Below are 17,952 nucleotides of genomic sequence, written 5' to 3'. Positions count from 1 at the left end.
TAATGTGGTATCTTAAAAAAAAAAAAAGTACCTCTTTAATTTTAGCATCCACTCATTTCAAGTACCTTGCTGCGTAACTACAGACATGAGAGGGGATTTGCAGCACACAAAAAAAAATCACTTTTTGATACTTCATATCAGCACAATAGAAAATATCTCCTTCACTTCTGATAGCCGTTTAATTTATCTCATTACGCTGAGAAATTCTCCTTTTGTTTTTTCCCGAAATGAGCTGAATCCTTCATAATTATCCAGTAATCTTGTGGAAAATTAGACTGAAAATGAGTCTCTCCTTCATGTGATCCTATGCAGATTTCTAAATGGATGCCATGACTGCTGGGGGAAGGGTGTGGGAGGGGAAGTCCATCACCGAGGAGCTGGTGGAGGCACAAATGCCAAAGTAACTAAATGCAGAGACGACGACATAAATTACCAAACTGTCACAACAAAACAAGCGACGTTATCTTAAGTTGAGGATAATTAAGTGGCGTTCTGCTTATGATGGCTTCAGCACGGACATTGTCAGCCATTTTGTTTCACAGAGAGGATGTTCAGAGTTGCTTCGTATGTGAGAGGTAGGAACCCACCCAGGGTTTATTTAACAAAACTAAAAATATGTCCTTTTCAAATTTGTTTTAAAACACATACAGTTTTTTTAACAGCATTTTTTAAGACAAAAGAAAAAGGTTGCGTTCATAAATGTAAATAATGTTCAGTTTCTTCCCTCTTCACTGAGATAAATGAAGAGATAAATGTGAAACTCGGAGAGGACGCAATTCCAGAGGACAGAATGGCAAAACACCAGCCATCCTTTCTAACCTCAATAGACGCCTCCGACTGTAATACAAAAAAAAAAAAGACAGCCCGCACTACCTGCCTTTCCAGCACCTCCTCTTTGTGTCTCTCAGTAAAACACATAAGCAATAACAATAAGACCACAAAGGTAAACATCACATCATTAGATGTACAGAGCAGTGAAGAGAGAAAGAGAGTCAGAAGGAGAAAAGAACAATGATGCACTGATACAAGGACACACTGTCCTCTCTACCTCCAGGCTTCTGTAGTTGGAGGAACAGTTTCAAGTGTTTGCACATCTATTCATAGTTATTGATCATTAGCCGAGTAAGAAAAAAAAATATGAAAGAAAGAAATAGTAGCAATGTCTAGAATAACATAAGCGATGAAGAACAGCAGGAAAGGAACAGTTTGTTTTTTAGACTTGATTCATTTTGTGCTTAAATCTTGACGAAAAGGCAGCACTATGACTACAACGGCACGCTGCAGAGATTTAGAAGACTTTTCAAAATCCACAAATAATGTTTTCTTGGAAGCGTGTGCCGTATTAGGGTGTGCTTTATCAAGTGAGCTCTGGAATGACTTTCGTTTCATGAGAAGTCATTGTAGTGTGTAAAAGAACTGCACCTTGCATCAAAAGCAGGAACGTATGGCCGCTGCATATATCCACTTATTGTAGCTGTTCTTGCTATGGCTTCAGCTTCCTTTTTGCCTATAAAAATGAGCTAATTGAGTATTTGAAACGCTTTTAATTATTTTCTATTTGTCAAAGACACAGGTAAAGAGATATTGTCCTTTCTTTGGTTTGCGGCGGCATGATTGCATTCATGTGCGTTTTACTTAAAATATTTAGGTATATATTTTTAGAAGGCAACATGGGATTGAATGTGAATTGTTGCCTTTGGCAAAAAGGTCCATGTGTAGAGTACTGGCTGCATTGTTCAGTAATGTCAATAAACTTTGAAGAATAAGAGTATGTTGGAATAAAAGGAAGTCAAATTTCTTTTTTTTTTTCTTGAAACAAAACTACATAAAAGTCCAGCCATTACTTTGAGTCTTAGGTATTTCCTGTAGAAGATGAAAAAGTCAAATGCTGTCAATTTAAGTTGATTCTGATTGCGTCCACAGGCAATCAGAATTTAAGCTGAAATTTCTTTTTCATTTTTTACTTTTGATATTCTTGCGTGAAGCTGATATCCAGCGACATTCCTGGAACTTCACCTAAAGGCTGCTGGAAATGACTTGATGGAAAATGAAAAGCTCAACACACTAATCTCTGGGATTAGTCCATCTTCGTCCAAGATTTTGTACTCACTCCATTAGTGAACGGTCGCTGTGATCCGGGTTCGACACCAGAGAACGGCTGTCATTCCAAATGCGGCGACTATTCCTATAATCTTCCAAATATTTACTGGGACATTTCAGCAAATACGTCAAAACCAGACTCTTTAATTAATTTTTGAGCAGAGAGGACATTCTTTCACTTAGCTTACATGTATAACACACACTCACACGATTTATAATAGAACACAGAAAACTCCCTAGGGTGAGGTATTTGACACAGACAATCAAAGTTTAAGAAAAAAAGATCAAAGAGATGAATTTCAACAAAAGGGCAACTAATAAGAAAAAGTCTCAAGAGAGAGAGGAGAAACTCAAAATGAACCCGCTTCAAAAAGAAGTGTAAAACCTGACTCCAGAGACATTTATTGATGAAACTAGCCTTTACAAGCTCTCTGAAATATGGATTTCTCCTGCAGGAGAGTCACTGAAAACAAGACATACCTTCAGTTATCCACAAAAAACTTATTTGTACACGTCCTTCAGTTGCAGTTTAAAGCAAAACTAGTTTTTTTTTTTTTTCTTTGTCCTTTGTGAACAGCTGTGCACAGCATGTGGATATATATTGTGTCCGCAGTGGACTTTGCTTTCTTGCTGCGCAGGCAAGGATTCTTCCATGACTGTAAAAGAACAGATTACTTCTGTGTCGTCTTGTATCCTCAGTCTGAACCTCTGCAAACACAGCTTATCCAGTCACAGCAGACCCTTTATGCTGCTGCCAGTCTGTGAGCGACACCTCCACATACTGTACACACACACACATACACACGCAAACCCACAGTCTCTCTCACGACAGCAGGCGTATAATGCAGTACATATTTCAGTCTAAACAATGAGTGAAGTTTGAAACATTTGCATAATATTCAACTCATAAAATGGTTTTAAGCTGTTTTTCTTGGCTTTTTCAGTTTCTGCCTTCCCTTCTTCATACTCGGTTCCTCTGATGTGATGCACACACACACACACACACACACACACACACACACTGCTGTTGTCTTTCCACATGAAAAACTTGCAAAAGCAGTGTTAGGCTCAGGGATAATTTGCAAATTATTCATTAACTCCTTCTCCGAGGTGTATTCATTGGCTTCTGCGGATCGATTAATTCAAAAAAAAAAAAAAGAAGAAGAAGAAGAAGAGAGACTAAGTGAGAAGGAAAAGAGAAAGTATAGTTAGAATACAAGCAAATACCAGAATAGAAATCAGGTAAGCCAGACGGATCGGTGAAGAGTAAGAAGGGGAATAAGACAGAATTGACAAAGAGGTGAAGAACATGTGTAGAGGGGACAGTGACAAGAGGACAGATTGGGGCCAAAGCCGGTGAGATGAGGAAGTAAACGTCTTCGGTTTCATGCTTAGGCATTTTGAAATAACTTGTAGCAGCACGGCTGTGTCTGTGACAATAGGAGGGAATTAAAGAGGAAAAAAAAAAGCGACAAAAAGAACTTCTCGCTGGCAGAGGCGGCAAATCAGACAAGACACTCACCAGAGAATGAGTATTTTCTCTGTGTGCTACAGGCAGATGGGGCTCCGCTCACTGTAGGTTGAGATTATTGGTTTGCGATACACACTCTCAAACTATTTGCACATAAATAAGACATTAGCTGAAGTTGCGTTCCTGTAAATTGATGTATTTCAGACAGTTGAGCCAGTCTGTGATGCCACAAAGCCAACAACTCTCAAAAGTCAACAGTCCACTTATATTTGGTGACGTTCCAATATAGGTCTATTTGCTTTTCTTGCTTCCTTTCCCGCTCATTCGTCGCTCTCTTTTTTTTCGCTGCAGATTGGAATTGTCCACTTCGTAGCGGAAACCTTCAGAGGCTCCCGCTCAGTTACGTCACAACAGCATTCTCGTCTTTAAATTAGAAAATAAATTTCCAAGATGTCGGAAAGCAAATACATTCTCGGCGAGCGAGTGAGCGCTCTCGCAACACTACCTCAATATGAGACCAGCAATGCCATCAATCAGCTCAGTAACAGGGCTATTACTCACACAAAAGCAGTAATAGGCATTTCTAACGGTCTGAGCAAGTTAATATCTGTTTCTCTGTGACATTTGAAGCAGCAGCTTCACAGAAAAAAAAAATGTCACTACACACATATTCACTTAATAACTAGATTTTAGACTTTCAGCTCACTGGGGAATTTGATGCAGCGCCACTATCACTGTATTGTGACACGTCCTTTTGTGTGTACCGTAATTCCAATTACAGACTCCCCCTCACCTTCCCCTCCACTAGTGACACCTTAATGAGGCTCTGCTGGGAGCTTGTAAAAATGTATCATGAGAGCTGAAGTCAGGAGAGGCTGTGTGTGTCATGTTCCTAAATCTAACTACACATCTGGAAATCGAAAAAAATTTGGGCATCTTTAACAAACTTCCTTTTCTTCCAGTTTCTCGCCTACTCACTGCCCATTCTGCAAAAAATCACAGTCATCCCGCTCCAAAAGTTGAAAAGCATGTGTTCCGGGCGCTGCTAAAGATTAAACTCACAATTACGCTCCTCTACACTGAGCAGCTGTCTGATAGCAGACGGCACGTTCCCCACCGTTTCCTTTAAAAACTGTAAATTGCAACCGCAACTATGATCAACCTGAGCGACAACTGTGGTTTTTGTTTTAATGACATTCTCCTGCCAAGAACAGTTATATGACAAACCAGGGCGAGGAACCAAAGTGCATGCAGGTGTGAGACACAGAATTAAGAATAAATAAAATCCCCATTTTCTATTATAAATCCCCAAATCATATCAAGGCACTGAGGAGATGGGGGGAATTAGAAACCACAAAATCCTCAGACTGGCAAGGAAACAGGCATGCAAGGGGAAAGCAAGCGTTTCCCAGATGGAGCTGATGACGTAAATAATTTTATGTACAGGAGAGTCGCTGTTAGAGAGCAGCGGGAGTTAACAGGTAGAAAATATGAGAATGAGTCGAAGACGTAAGATTTGAACCCTGTTGTGAAAAAATATTAGTAATTGGAGCTACTTGATTGCCGCTGCTCTACATTGCTAGCTTCAAAGAGTCAGAGTTTGTGTTTTTTGTCGATGGGGGTAAAAAGTTGATGAAGATATTGATGAAGACCTCAGCAAGACTGCTTAACGCTCAAACCTTTCACAGAACTTTTCATGATGCGCCCCCACTTGTTCTCTCATACAAAAATAAAACATTAATAATGCTCAGAAATCGACATCGACTTCTTCTTTCTTGCTTTAGGAGTGAAGACAAACTCAAACAAAATCAGACAGCGTCGGGCAATACAGCCTATTCCGGTTCCAAGTAATTTTTATATTTAGTTACCCAAGATGCCTTTTAAGCAGAAATTTTAACTCTGAGCCCCTGCGGAGCGTTGCGGTTCATTATTAATGTGATTGGCTGCTGTAAAATGCAGCGCCTGTCGTGTCGGTGTCTGCTACATGCTGAGTTCTGAAGGCCCAATAAAGCCAAAAATTTGTGAGCCTCAACATTTCACTTTGCAGAGTCTATCCGCCCCAAGATGCTACTTTGACAGCAAGTGCAGCATCCATTCAAAGTCTGCATAAGTTAAGTTGCCAGGCAACAATGCACTGCAATGTGTTTGGGAGCTCTCGTTTCTGTAACCAAGCGAATTCTTCGTTTTCACACCACCTTATGAATATGCAACTATGACACACACACACACACACACACACACACACAAAAATTACTTGACAGTTTATTAGCAGCAGCTACTCTCCTTGTAGAGTACTGTTAAACGTCTAACGGATTTTACTCATGCTGCATGTAATTCGCTGTACACAATGTGTTCTTGCACACTTTTGGAGTCACACACAGGTGCCTCTAGTGATTTTATCTCCAAGCTCCAGACTGCAGAGGGGTTTGCCTTCCTTTATCCTGCTACACCAGGCACATAAAGGATCCTTCTGAGAACTCCAGCCTACAGCGCACAAGAGGTCCTTCAACCTGGAACAGCTGTCAGAATCTCAGGCAGAAACAATAATGCTGTCCCTCGTGAATTTTCTTGGGAAACTGGTCAATTTACACGTGCTGTTGGACTCATCCGTCCTCCACCAAGATGATAATTGTTTTACCTCCAGGTGCTTGTTAGATTAAGGAATTATGAGATAAAATATGTATGTATAGCAGACACAGAAAGCTGATTCCTCGTCATGTTTTCAAAATGCTGCTAGTGAATTAGAGGACAAGGTGGTAGGAAGGCGATAAGGTGCTTGTTGGAAGCTAAAGGAGATTATCACAGTCTGAAGCACACCCCACAATTATTGGCATCCCTGGTAAAGTTGTGTAAAAAATTATTAAAATAATATATATATTTTTTTTTTTTAATAAGCCAGAATCTCACTGTGAAATATAAAATAACAGGGAACTTCAGGGATTTTCTTTTGCTTGTGCTGAGTGCCCAGATTCACGTTTAAAATATCCTGGAAATGGAAAAAGTTCATTTTGGCATGTGCTGATGTGAGGGAGTGGTGCAGGTTCACGAGATCCTTGGAACAGAAACAGTCCTACATCATTACATAAGCAGCTGCTTTTACACATATCAATATGTTTCATTCATCCCAGGACCCACCTGGGATAAGTGCTGTTAAAGGTTTATTTGAACAAGTTTCCAGTTAAAGTCCCAGTGGATTTTATCACACTCCAAAACATTTAGGTTTCAGATCTTATGACAAAAAAAGGCTTTTCAACTTGGGTTTTAGTTGAGTTGCAACAATTAAGATGAATTATTCTAAATTTAAGCTTAAATTGAGGTAAATATATCAGCAGTTTTCTTGAGTTTTACTGATTCAAAAGAGTTTTATGTACTGAATTTTAATTCCTTCTATTATAGAGATTTATTCGATTTTATACCGGTCGTATTTTAGTGCATCACCTTTTTTTTTTTAGTTTGATTTTGTGCTTCTGTAAAAGAATGGAATTACTTTAAGGTTTTAAACTACTTTTACTCCAGGAGGGAGGTGTAAATTAAATACTGATGTTTATTAAATAACATAAACAACAAGTGCTTTCAATCCACGCGGTTGCTCGTTTTTAATAAGTGACGCGTAGGAACTAAAGAATTGATGTCATGCTTTCACCGAGTCAAATATGCAGGGCGCCACTGTTGGTAAACATCGCTGTTCGTTGTTATTCTGCGGTTTATCTCTGAAGCAGTGAGGGAGAAGACTGCCAGCAGACGTACAGCTTAAGCCTTAAAACAGCACATTGACATTCGACTCTGTCACATTGAAGCATTGAAAATACCACTTAAGCCTCCCCTGGACACTGTATTTGTCTTTCCAAGCAGCGGGTCAATAAAATAATTGGAATTCAATCTAATTTGTGTCAAGAACTTGTCAAATCCTGAGTGTAGAACTGAATTCCCAGAACGCCTCCACCTGAGTGAATTGGTCTGCAGTTGGTCTGAATATAGCAGGCTGTCAAAGAAGCTACCAATGTACCGTGAACACTTCAGCTTTGGAGTTGATTCTTTTTATTTTTTTTGGAAAGCTTCTTCGTTTGCATTTCACTGCTTCTTCTCTCCTCCCTGCTGACAGTCGATAGCTCCCTATAATAAAAAAAAATCTTCAAAAATAAATTAACGGAAATTGTATTCACTTTGTTGCTTTGAATTATGACTAAATAATAAAATCAACTAAGTAAAGTTACAATTCCCTAGATAAAAAGGACATAAATGTAATAAGAGTAGCAGAGAAGATTCAAGAGAATCAAATTAGAGATAAAGAAACCCAATTAAATAGAAATCTTGGACAAAATCCTTTTAATATTGCCTTTAACACTAATTCCCCTAACAATTCATATTAAGTAAATAATGTAACTGAAGCATTGCTTAATTTTTACTATTTTCTGAGCGAATACGAGTGCTTAGGAATCTATGAACTTCTCTCAATTCACAGAGAGGCCCACTTAACTTAGCCATTCTTCAAAATGGAAAGGAGGACAAGCAATCCAAGTAAGGTGGGTGTGTGACGATCCTCAAAACACTCAGGAAATAGCCGCAAAGAAATAACTTCACACGTTAGCCTGCCCATATAAGTGAGCACAATAATCAAAGAGTCTGAAGCGAGGAGGACGATAAAGGAGGTAAACAATACCTTCAACGCTCACTGTTAGAGAACGTCAGCAAAGAGAGGCATCTTAGAGTCACTGAGTCTCCATGACAGCCATTAGGCATAAATATATGCAGTGTGCTAAATGCAGCTGAGGCTTTTATGTGGAGCTATGTGCTTTGGTCAAATGACAATTCAATTTTCAACAATAAACACTTCAGGTGGGTCTAGATTGAAACAAAACCACTTTATCCGCACTATCAAGCGTTGGAGAGAATCTGCGTTGTGGGCCAAAAGAATCAGATTTCAAATGGTGTCTTATCAAGATTTCAAATAAATCAAATAGCATCTGAACGACAACGCAAAATGGGTATTATTCAGGTCTTTTAACAAAACAAGTATCCAAAAAATGATGACTGATTAAACAGAAATGATTGGCCATTTATAAGTGTAGAAACACTTATAAATGACAAACGAGTGTGAAAACGTGCTTTTAGAATCCGTGTGGGTTTCGCCAGCTTTTCTAAAATAAGTGATTTTTACCTGAGATGCAAGCAATCTGTTATTTAATTTAAATAAGCAATATTTGCAAGTCAAAAACACATTCTTTTGTTTATGTTCCACATGGCTCCTACTCTATTCACTAAATGAATCTATTTTTTAACGTTATTAGCTGCAGAAGACAAACAACAGAGTACATCTGAGGACTGTTGCCCTATCCCATCGTGTTTCTGCAGAACACGGGTTTGTTTTAGAAAACACACTTTCATTGGATTAAGTTGCATAATTGCTTTGAAGGAAATTGTGGGGGTTTACTGGGCATAAAATACTTGTTAGTAATTGGATGTGATTATGCTGATCATTATCATCATCATTAGCCACCTGGATGTGTCTTTGGGGATGACATTGCCAATCAAAAACCAATCCCCTCGCTATGGAAATGTGAGCCTTTGTCTCAGATGTAATCAGTATTTTAAAAAGGACAGATGCTGGCAACGGCCCAACGGATGCAGACAAAATACAGCTGAGTTTTATTGCAGCAACTGAAATGAAATAACAACGACAAACGAATACTGATATTCTTTCACCTTTTTGTCTGAACTTGGTGTATCTGGTAAATCTGAAATTCAAGAATGAAGGTGAGGATTCCTCACCTTCCTCCTGACATCGCTCTCTAGGTTCTCTATTGGATTCAGGTCAGGCCAACTTGCTGACCGCTCAAACACGGTGATACGGTGGTCGCTGAAGAAGCTAGTTTTACTTTTGGATATGTGGGCAGGAGCTAAGTCCTACTGGAAATTAAAATCAGTATCCCATGAAGCCTCTCGGCAGAGGAAAGCATTAATTTATCAAACTGTTCCATTAAGACTGTTGCATTTACTGCTGCATTGACAAATCACAAACTCATAAATATAACAGAGGCAGCACTCTGAGAAGAGCCAGCTTCATAAGCAAAGATCTTCTGTCACGAATCCTCATTCAGGACGTTGGAAACCATCATCTCCTGGACACGGTTGTGTCGGCCACACAACTCTTATGGCCGAGAGAGTCTCAGCCATAACGCAAGACTCTCTCTCTCTCTCTTGTATATATATATATATATATATATATATATATATATATATATATATATATATATATATATATATATATATATATATATATATATATATATGCACAAGTGTCCATCAAATGTGGCATATACCAAGGAGATGCTCTGTCCTCACTGCTGTTCTGCATAGGCCTGAACCCCCTCAGCCAAATCATCAACAAGACTGGCTATGGATACCGACTGAAGAATGGGGCCACAATCAGTCACCTCCTCTACATGGATGACATCAAGCTGTACGCCAAGAGCGAGCGAGACATCGACTCACTGATACACACCACCAGGATCTACAGCACGGACATTGGGATGTCATTCGGACTAGAGAAGTGTGGTCGGATGGTTACAAAGAGAGGGAAGGTCGTCCACACAGAAGGGGTCTCACTCCCAGAGGGAACAATAGCAGACATAGAGCACAGCTACAAGTACCTGGGAATACCACAAGCAAATGGCAACCTCGATGAGGTCACAAGGAAAGGAGCCACAGCCAAATACCTCCAACGAATAAGGCAAGTCCTGAGAAGCCAGCTCAATGGCAAGAACAAGATCCGTGCAATAAACAGCTATGCCTTACCAGTAATCTGCCGGAATAATTAGCTGGCCACTGGAAGAGATAAAGGCCACGGATGTTAAGACTCGGAAGCTACTAACCATGCATGGAGGGTTCCACCCCAAATCCAGCACCCTGAGACTGTACACAAGCTGTAAGGAAGGAGGCAGAGGACTAGTGAGTGTGAGAGCCACTGTCCAGGATGAAACATCCAAGATCCATAAATACATCAAGGACAAAGCCTCAACAGACGATGTGCTCAGCGAATGTCTCAGGCAATGGGGAACAGAGGATGAGGTGCTGGAGGAACCATCATGGGAAGACAAGCCCCTACATGGGATGTACCACCGACAAATAACTGAAGTGGCTGATATCAGGAAATCCTACCAATGGCTGGAAAAGCTGGACTCAAGGACAGCACAGAGGCCCTCATCCTGGCCGCCCAGGAACAGGCCCTAAACAACGGAGCAATAGAGGCTCAGATCTACCACACCAGACAAGACCCAAGGTGTAGGTTGTGCAAGGAGGCCTCTGAGACAGTCCAGCACATAACAGCAGGGTGCAAGATGCTGGCAGGGAAAGCATACATGGAATGACATAACCAAGTGGCGGGCATAGTGTACAGGAACATCTGTGCAGAATATGGACTGGAAGCCCCGAGGTCAAAGTGGGGAACACCCCCAAAGGTGGTGGAGAATGACCGAGCTAAGATCCTGTGGGACTTCCAGATCCAGACAGACAAGATGGTAATGGCGAACCAACCGGACATTGTGGTGGTGGATAAAGAACAGAGGAAAGCCGTTGTGGTGGATGTAGCAATACCAAGTGACCACAACATCAGGAAAAAGGAGCACGAGAAACTGGAGAAATACCAGGGCGTCAGAGAGGAACTGGAGAAGGCCTGGAAAGTGAAGACCACAGTGGTGCCTGTGGTCATCGGGGCCCTCGGGGCAGTCACCCCCAAACTGGAGCAGTGGCTCAAACAGATCCCAGGAACAACATCAGACATCTCAGTCCAGAAATGTGCAGTTCTAGGCACAGCCAAGATACTGCGCAGAACCCTCAAGCTCCCAGGCCTCTGGTAGAGGACCCGAGCTCAGAGGATGAAAGAGACCACCCACAGAGGGTGAGAAGGGAATTTTTTTATTATTTTTTTTATAAATTTACAAGTCATTCTAATCTTTTGTTGACATGCATTGATAAACAGGAAGTCATGGATGAGTTTTAAAAGTTCAGTTCAATGTGGTTCATTAAAAAAAAAACGTGTTCTTAATAAATGGCACCAAATGATTTTGTAAAAGGTTTTTTTTTCTCCGTAGGAAATTGTATTGCTAAATAAAAATGAATTAAAGGTTGGATTCTCCCTGTGAGAATAAGCTAATGTAATGAAAGATTAATTTATTTTAGTTATAGTATACTTTTATGAGGGGTTGCTGACACTCCTATGGTCTTTTTTTGTCCCACATGTTTTCTTTCCACTAAATTTTCCATTAACTTGCTTGAAAATCCCGCTCTGTTAACTGTCAGGTTCTTTATTCATCTTTTGTGACTGACCTTCCTTGAAGAAGGTGTCATCAGTCTGTCTTCCCCGTGGTTGTTTTGGCAATAAAATAGCCTATTTTTACACATCTTTACCCAGGGTTCCAATAAGCGTGTGAAGCACTTGTACTCCCATAAACTTAGATTGGATTTGGATTCAGATGATCACAAAGATAGAAAAATCACAGCATTCTTATTTACCGCTAATGTTAGCAGTATTATTGTACCTCTGTTGGCTAAATTTAGCCACGCCGTAGATGTTCTGTGACAGATAATGGACCATCAGCGCCATAACCAGACATTATTGGCTATCATGCCAATAAATGACACAACTGCCTCGGCGCTGCTCGTTTCATTTGCGAGGAAAATGATGTACAGTGTTCAGGTGACGCAGCTGGACGTTTGACAGGCAGACATCCTGTCAGCATGTATTTAAAAGAGACTCTGAAGACCTTGATACAAAGTCGACCAGTGAGCTGCGAACGCCTTTCTGGATTTGTTTAATGCAAAGCAAGCCTGGGGACGGCTACAGTGAAGTCTGCAAACAGAGCGCCTGGGAAAAACGGAGAAAAAGAAGCATGACGGAGAGAGAGAAACAAAAAAAAGATGGCAGTGTTTGCTCAACATAAATATCCTCGATCCACCCTTGGGGATTATGAAATGAAAAACAATTAACCAAACAATTAGCATAAAGTGGAAAATGACCAGAGCTGAATTTGAAGCCCCGCTTCCAGCTACGTTACAGTTCAGTATTCTGTCTCTGTCCAGGATGAAACCACAAAGCCCCTCTACAATTATTTCCCTTGCAGATTTGAATCATTCTTTTCTCTCTTTCTGTTGAGCTCGATAGGAACCAATTCATCATGCCAGTGTGACACTTGTTCACTGGTGACCTACTATGACAAGTCACCTCTGCCACAGGCGTCTCCCTCATCATGGGGGGAGATTGATATACACTGACTACAGATCCAAAAGGCTTGATGTTGATGCTTGGGCTATATTTGCAAAGCGTTTCTTTTTGATGACTCCAGTAACATTTCCCCAGGCTTAATTAACGATGATGTTGCTTCTTATGGCTTTTAGAGAGAAAGCCCAAATATATAAAAAGAAAAAAAAAAATCCATCTCTTATTTTTTTTTTTTTTACAGCGCCCAGCTCTTTTCCATTTGCCGATATTCCATATCGAGTCGCAGGTGTTCAATCCGCAGAAGGGTTTTGCACGGGATTTGCATAAACTCTTTGCATATTTGACTTCTCTCTGTGGTCAGCTGATAAGGTTCGGTTTTCCAGAGGTACAGGAAACGAGACGAAAATGTGAGCAGAAGAACAGGATGCATTTTCAGCAAATAATCTAACTTTAACCATGCTCCTACAAAGTGACCACAAAACGCGCTTTGAATTGTCCGTCTGAGTGTTACTTGTTTTGAGAGTTCACACCAATATGTGTGTACAGCGCGTTGAAAAATGTAGAAACCCCTTGTAGCTTTTCACATTTTATCACTTTGCAATCACAGACTTCCATCCAGGACCCACCCGGTATTTGGTTTCATTCATATCCCCCTCAGCCCTGACCAAATTACATTAAACAACTAAGCTTTGTTACATACAGCATGATGGCACCACCACCATGCTGTACTATGGGGATGCTGTGTTCAGGGTTATGTGCAGTGTTGGTTTTCCTTCCTGTATGCCAAAAAGTTTATTCTTGATGCTATGTGACTGGAGCACCTTCACTTGTTCGCTATGCCTGCTTGGTGACTTGAACTGTAAGAAGGTATTTTAACAACAACTTTTTTAACAACTCTTATATAAAGGGTAGCTACAAAGTACATAGTTCTTAGCTGTCAACAGAGTCCCACACCTCAGTTGTAGCTATCAACTACAGTTGCCATCGACCTCCAGACAACTAAATTAAACTCAGGTACAATTTATTCACTAATTAGGTGAGGTTCGAAGGGAATAGGTCACACTTTTCAGGTTTTTTGTTGCAATAATTAAAAAAAAAACATGAGTACTATTTGACTTCATCTTTATGTGTTTGCGTTAGCATTTGAAAATGTGACAAGGTTCAGTGGGGTGTTAATAGTTTTAGCATGGCATTATATGCTTAACTAGCAGCTGTCTGCATACAAACAGTTCCTACCTGCTTTCCAACAAGACTATTTTAACCGTTTGTCTCAATCAAGCATCGAAGAAACAGACGCCCAACAGCAGATTAAACAATCAATTGTCATGACTGATTCTCCTAAATAAAGTATCAACCTTTAAATGCCACTGCCTCCACACCAACCAACAAGGCAGGCTTCTCAATTCCTCTGGTTTATCCGAGTGTCTCTGCTTGATCACATTTTGAGCTTGTCTTTAAGTAACGGAAAGTCACTTAATACGTTCTGTATTGCTGAATGTATTAAGTATTACATTTGAGTGGTACTATATGGGCTAATTTCTTTACTTTATGTCATAAAGTGAGCAATTTGACTTCCAAGAAAGGAAATTAAAAGGTGAAACATCACTTTCAGCACATCAAACTATGTAATTCGGTTTTGTTCCAAGAGCCTAGAGAGAGGAGAAAAAAAGAAAAGAAAAAAGAAAGACCGCACTCGATCGCCCATAAACACTTAATAAGTTTTCACTTGCAGGTTTTAACTGGCTTGTGTGGGTGTGGGTGAATTGAAAAGCTTTTCCAAAGCATCCTGATTTGGAATTTATAACCAGCAGCAACAAGCACAAGATGCATAGCACAGTTAAAATATAATAATAATAATAATAATAATAATAATAATAATAATAATAATAATAATAATAATAAAGAAAAAGATTTGAATGACCTGGAAGGTGAAGCCTTGAAAGATTAATGTTCACAGATTTTTCAGGAAAGCAGATAAATAAATCCCAATCTCTGCGTGATGACCTAAGACCTTTATGAATATTAAGCTGATTCCGAAGTGGATGTGCACTGTTCAAGTATGCAGTGACACCTGAACTATGACACTTGATCAGTCAACACAGGAAAACATGTTCTGCATGTATTTAATGCTGCTAGTTTTCTGGCAGCATTCAGGTAACAGTTGTAACTTCTGACCAGCATTTGTTACTCTGGTGCATTAACACTCACTCTCGCCTGAAATACTTTCATTAGAACAGCTTATTGGCAAGATGTGCCGCGGTTGTGTGAACAGTGGCAGCAGTGAAGAGAAACTGCTATGACTCTCAATTTTCTACACATAATCAATCTTTTAGCATAGAATAGGATTTGAGACTATTTTGCAGACTAGAAATACAACATCAGTGGTGAGGAAAGCTCAGCAGCACCTTCTCCGATTCAACTGCTCAACAACAGTGTCTGACAAGAAGAGACTACAGAAAGTGATCAGATCGGCTGAAAAGACTACAGGCTGTCCTCTGGCCCCTCTGGATGAAACTGCAACCTGTTGATGAACGCACAAATATTGTAAAATCATTACGGACCACTTCCATCAAAGCCACCATCTGTTCAGCCAAATGTCCTGTAGACGGAGGTGTAGGAACAGGACAGAAACAAACACGGTGGGAAACGACTTCTAGACACAAGCCATAAGAGCACTACTCTTATCTTAAGTGCAGTGTAGTGTGGTAGCTGTAAAAGAGTTGCTGCAAGAACTTTGTTTTCCACAATCCATGAAGTTTCCTAACAGCAGCAACATTTGAAGCTAAAAAGAAAAAATCACTTTAACATTACAAGTACATCTAAAAAAACAATAAGAGTATTGTGAAATTAAATATTTTTTGTCAATCATTTCAGAAAGTGAACATTATGCACAAAGGGAAATATTTCAAGCTTGTTTATATATAAGTCTGATGATTGCGACTTACAGATAATGAAAATGTTAATAATGTAATAAAGTGAAATATTGTAAATTCATGGTGTCACACTAATCAGCAAATTAACTCAAAATACTTGCAAAGGCATCTCACTTGTTTCTTAGTCATGAGGAAGAAAGCTGACTGGAATAATGTCCAGAACATAGTCACCGACGCCCCTTCACAAAGAGGTCAAGCCACAAAAGGTCGTTGCAGAAGAAGCTCGTTGAGTTATGTGTTCAAGCATTTCGATAGAAAGCTAAGTGGAAAGAAAAAGTGTGACAGGAAAATGTGCACAAGCAACATGGATAACGGCAGTCTTTGGTGGAGCCTCACAAGGAGTCGATTGAGGCTGGACTCAGAACACCAAGATCCACTTTGCACAGACCAATCCTGCACACCAGCTTACCAGGGCTAAGGGGAAAAAGAACTGGACTGTTGTCCGGTGGTCCAAAGTCAAGTCCTCTTTTGAAATGAAAGCACATTTTGCATTTCATTTGGACATCAAAGTTCCAGAATCTGGAGGAGGAGTGGAGAGGAACATTGCTTGAAGTTTCCACAGTCAGGTGTGCCATGTCGTCCACTGTTGGTCCACTGTGTTGTTTGAAGTCAATGCAGCCACGTACCAGAAACTTAATAGCACTTCATGCTTCCTTCTGCTGACAAGCTGTAAGGAGGTGGTGATTTTATTTTGCAGCAGGATTTGTGTCAGCCCACAACACCAAAGGTACTAAAGCTGACCATGGCGTTATTGTGCTTGTTTGGTCAGCTAACTGGTCTGACCTGAATCCTATAGAGAACATACAGCAGGTATTGTCAGGAGGAAGATGAAAGACACTGGACCCAATAAGGCAGATGACCTGAAGGCCGCTATCAAAGCAACCTGGGCTTCCATTACATCCCAGATGCCGTAATTTATGCAAAAGGAAAACCAACCAAGTAGTAAGAAATGCATAAAAGTGAAAATGCTTGTCAAAAGCCTGACATTTCTGTCAGCTGGGATGATGTTCCCAGGCTTCTCAGGATACCAGACCACAGGACATGTCTCCAAGAATTAAACTCTTTCCCCCAGAGGGCATTCACAAGCTGTAAACTTCTGTTTTTTTATATAAATTGCTGTTGGAAAAATTGCCTCTCAGAGTGGCCTTTCAGCCTTTGCACCCATGTCAGCCCAAGATAGGGCTGTTGTAAACGAATATTTTAGTAATCGAGTAATCTATCGATTATTCTTACGATTAATCGAGTAATCGGATAAAAAAAATTACAAAATGAAATATTGGTAAATCTGGCATAATACCGGTGTTACTATCAGATATCAATATCAGTCCAATTTTTCATATTTGAGCATCCCTAACAGTTGCTTTTTTGTAGTTTAGAAAACTAACCTGTAACAATAATAGCTCACTTTCTAAGTTAACCAGAAGAAAAGTTATAGAAAAATCTGAAATTATATTGAATTTAATAACAAAGAGGCAGGCTCACAAATATGCTTATAAAAAATGTCTACAATCCAGCTTTTAGTTTATGTATTCATCTTCAGTGAGTTTAATAGATTAATTAAACTCACCTTGTCACCTAACCTGTCACGCTTTGGGTTTAAAAATACGGGAAATGCCGCCTGGACTGGGAGGAGAGGGCGAATGAACGAACATGGGGTGGAGGGGAGGAAATAGACCAGCGGACTGACGAACCGTTAGACCGGGGGACGAACACGGGGGGAAGCAATACGGGATATTTACACACCTTCACTGGTCACACTCAGAAACTCATCTACCAGCCATGTACGATGCGCTCCGCCACCCGTTTCTTCAGACCAGGATATGAAATTTATTGTGCGGTTCGTCGGTAAAGCTACATTTACACGGTGAGCATCAGCTACTCAGCCGCCCGCCCTGTTCAGGCTATCCGCTCACCTCAGCGCTCTTCCCGCCGTTCGCTTTCAACCAGCAGCCCCGGAGGAGAAATGCTGCCGTACTCCAGGCATTCCCCCAGTCATTTTAAGGATGCTTATTGGTTCCCCAAAAACGATAAAAAGTCGGGCATTATCATCAATCAATTAAATCCCCACGGGCCAATCTTGAAGATTGGACTTTATGCCGCTGAGACTTAGCTTTTGTCAACAACTCAGAGGCAGAAGTGAGAGCTCCGCGCAACGCAAATGAAGTCCCGGCCGGAACACGGTGCGCTAACTAATAAAACATAAATTAACGAAGCTTCGAGGCAGGTAAATT

General features: G+C 40.4%; 1 protein-coding gene across 2 annotated transcripts in view; it reads right to left on the bottom strand.

The window, feature by feature from the left end:
• The window catches only part of LOC106915466 (cGMP-dependent protein kinase 1), a 95,219-nt gene that overhangs the window by 65,517 nt on the left and 11,750 nt on the right, over positions 1–17,952 (bottom strand). The window lies entirely within an intron of this gene.

The sequence above is a fragment of the Poecilia mexicana genome, unplaced genomic scaffold (genome assembly GCF_051168715.1).
Source record: "Poecilia mexicana isolate PSO_F unplaced genomic scaffold, ASM5116871v1 scaffold_15, whole genome shotgun sequence".
In the NCBI taxonomy this organism is placed as follows: Eukaryota; Metazoa; Chordata; class Actinopteri; order Cyprinodontiformes; family Poeciliidae; genus Poecilia; species Poecilia mexicana.
This window is presented reverse-complemented; position numbering and strand designations above follow the sequence as displayed.